Below are 3,594 nucleotides of genomic sequence, written 5' to 3' on the forward strand. Positions count from 1 at the left end.
ACACGGCCTTCCATTTTTCTTTCTGGTCGCTCCTGCTTCGCTGTGCGCGCCTTGGCAGTGAAATGGAGAAGCCCAGCTGTGGACCCCCCGCGGCCCCCGTAGCGCGAAGCCCAGGCTGGGGCGCGTACGAGGGGAGTGCGCATGCGCATCAACGGCACGTGCTGCGCCTAGCCCGCTGATGCCCACTTGTGGCGGCGAGGACGCTTTTGGCGCCGAGGGAGCCAGGACCCAAACGACGCCCAGAAATTAGTGGCAACAGGTACCGGTGCTTCCAGAAGCTCTCAGGAATTCGGTGTGGCTGTCGCTCGGGGGCGGGGTGAGGGGGGCGTCTGAGGTAAGGCTGAGGCTCGGATGCTGAGCCTCGAGGGGCCCGAAGTGGTGGCGGTGGTGGTGGTGGTGGTGGTGGTGGCGCTGGTGGTGTGGCTGTGACAGGCCCGACCGCCCCGCGTCACGCCACCGACGCGGTCTGCTTTTCTTTCCTCGTAGGACTCCGGGGCTGTGCTACCATGCAAAGATCTCTAGAGCAGGCGCTGGATCGTGCAGACGATGTCATCGGGGGTGTCCAACAGAGGCCGCCAAAAGAGTCATGTTCATCTAGAGGGGAAAAATCGCTCCATGAAAAGCTGTATGACATTTACGTTGAGGAGTGTGGAAAAGAGCCTGAGGTGGGGGAGCTGAGGAGCAATGTCAACTTGCTGGAGAAGCTGCTGAAGAGGGAGCCCCTGCCCTGCTTAGTGTTCAGCCTCTTTCCTGGCAATCAGGGCTATTCTCTGATGATCAAGGACAAAAACGGGGCCCTTTCAGAGAGCATCGCGCTGCCTCATGCGGGAGGGAAGCTGCTTGAGTACTTGGAGGCAGAGGAGTTGCCTCCTTTTCTGCTCAATGCCCTGGAGAACTCTCCGGTGAACCTCTTCCATCACGGCTGTGTCATAGCAGAGATCCGGGACTACAGGCAGTGCAGTAACGTGGGGCCTCCTCCTTACCAGAGCCGGCATATTCTCCTGCGTCCCACCATGCAGACCTTAGCGTGGGACGTGGAGGCCATGACAAGTGATGAGCAACAGTGGACCCAGGAAGAAAAACTTGAGCTTGAGAGCCAACTGATCTTAGCTACAGCAGATCCACTGTGCCTGGATCCCTCTGTGACCGTCACCTGCACTGCCAACAGACTGCTGTACAACAAGCAGAAGATGAAGTCGGACCAAATGAGGCCGTGCTTGAAGAGGAACTGGTGGCCCTCTGTGAATTGGCAGGAGGAGCTACCTCAGCGTACAGCGCCCCCTGAGCTGGCAACACTGAGGGCTTGCAAAAAGCGAGCAGAAATGAAGGCGGGCCCTGCGTGTGACCTGAAGATGGAGGTGGCGGGAAAGTGCGTGGACACGTGGAAACAGAGACCCTGCAAGTTGGCCATCCCTTCTCAAGTGGATGTGCAGAAGTATGCTGAAGGGAGGCAGTCTGTCCTCTCGGAGGACTCGGACTTGACACCCTGTCTGAAAGAGGGGGGGCTAAGAGATGACTTTGATTTGGAACGTGAAGCTGACCGCCAGCCGTGGGAGTCCAAGATGAGTGTCATGCAGTCACCTAACGATCCACTTCTGTGTGACGAAACGTGGCCAGGTGGCACAGCCGGATGGAAGAGCCAGATGTGTCTGCCCCAAGACGTGCCGGGTGACCGTTTGCATTCCCTCAGGGCCAAGGCAAACGCCGCCACCAAGAGGGCCGTTGCTGCGTGCCAGGAGTCTGTCCAGAGACAAGAAGTGTGCCCAGGCCAGATGACACCAAAGTCCAGGGGCTCAGCCAGTCTCAGTAAGGCCTCCTCAAAGAAGAAGCCACAACTGCCAACGACCTCGTGGGTGGTGTCCTCAGCATCACTCTCAGAACCAGGGCAGGGAGTCACAGCTCCACCTGCACCTGTCACCCCTCCCTCCAGCTCAGGACAGAGAGGCCTGGACAGCAGCCGTCCTGCACTCCAGTCCAGCAGCTCCCGGAGGCTCCGGCGTCTGGCTCCAGCTCCTGCTCCTGCTCCTGCTCCCCCTCCCATGCCAGCCATCCTGGCTCAGGTGTGCAACATAGTGAGCAGTGGAAGGAACCCACCGCCTGAGGATGCCCAGCTCCCCTCCGGCTCATCGGCGAGCAACCCGGCCACCCAGGATCCCACCAGCGCCATGGGCCTGAAAATCCTTGGCATGGTCTGCCCAGTGCAGGGAGTCCCACTTCTGGTAAGTGGTCCAGCTCAGGTGCCGGGCAGCCCCCTTGGTGCCCCAGCTCCCGCGGGGGTCCCTCCCAGAAGCCTTCGGCCCCTGGGAGGCCAGCTGCCCAGTGCCCCACCCGAGCCAACCCCGCCCCAGCCTCAGCCAGCCATGCAGGTCATTATGAATAATACTTTGTCTCCTTTGACTGTGCAGATCCCGCCCGGTTCCTTCATTTTGAACCCCCAGCCTCTGCAGCCCCAGCCCCAGGCCCAGATATTTCTCTTAGTTCCACAGCCACAGCTTCAGCCACCCATAGCCCCTCTCTCTGCACAGCCAGTGTCACGGGCCTGTGCCCAGGGCTCCAGCAGCCAGCAGTGGGCTGGGCCATCTCAGCAAGCTTTTCTCCTTAACTTTGCTGGAGTGGAGGGTTTTGTGCAGCCCCAGGCAGCTGTGATGTGCCAGCTCGGCTCTACCCAGCAAAGTCCTGTGCTGAGCCTTGCCCCGCAGGCCTCCCAGCTCTCTGTCGCCCTGCCACAGCAGCCTCGGTCCCAGGGCGCACAGCAGAGGTTGAAGCAGGGCCCAGGGTCCATGGGCACGGAGGCCACCCAAGGAGCTCAGCCCCATCAGCTTGGGCACACAGCTGGCCAGCCCAAAGGCACCGCAAAGGGCACCCCGTCCACCACCCCAAAGCCCTGAGTCTGCCCTGCTTTGCCTCTTTCAAAATACACCAGCATTGGCCTAAAAATCAAGGCCAAGTTCTTGCCTCCTCTTTGGTAGTAGTTGACATTTTCAGGTACACAGTTTTCACAGAAGCACAATCCCATGATTGTTACATAGAAACAGGGAAGGGAGTTTACAAATTGGGATGATTTTACTTCCGTTACTCTTTTTGTCGTTGACATCATTTTTATCATGGTGTCCTCATGTGCATCCAAATCCAAACTAGGTTCCCTTTAAAGACTTCCAGCTTATCATTTCTTAAATAATAAAGTTGCAACCGGAATGCATGTCACGTTCATGTTTTAGCAAGAAAGCTCGTTTTAAATGTTATTTTTAAAACAGAAGAGAAAAGGTACCATTTGAACCATTTTCAGAAGAAAGCTGAGTAGTGCTGAGTACATTTGAAAGGTTGTACTCTGGAACATTGTCACTAGGCAGCTCTGATACTCTGTACTTGTTAACCACCAGCTCCCCATTTCTCCCACCCCTCCCACCGCCCCAGCCCCTGGCCACCACCCTTCTATTTTCTGTCATTGTTTTTTATAAATGGTTTCCTTGTGCTAATCTATCAGGAAGTGACCTTCCAGATGACTGTAGTTGCTAGTTGTTTATTTAGTGTAAAAGGCTTGTGCGTGAGGTAAGAAACGTAATGCCTGCAAATGCAGTTTGAAAAACTAACATG

At 56.8% G+C, this 3,594-nt stretch overlaps 1 pseudogene; it reads left to right on the plus strand.

Annotated features, from left to right (window-relative positions):
• Positions 1–506: 506 nt before the first annotated feature.
• LOC141419505 (transcription factor SPT20 homolog pseudogene) lies at positions 507–2,888 on the plus strand (annotated as a pseudogene).
• The last annotated feature ends 706 nt before the right edge of the window (positions 2,889–3,594 follow it).

This window comes from Castor canadensis, chromosome X (genome assembly GCF_047511655.1).
Source record: "Castor canadensis chromosome X, mCasCan1.hap1v2, whole genome shotgun sequence".
NCBI classification, from domain to species: domain Eukaryota; kingdom Metazoa; phylum Chordata; class Mammalia; order Rodentia; family Castoridae; genus Castor; species Castor canadensis.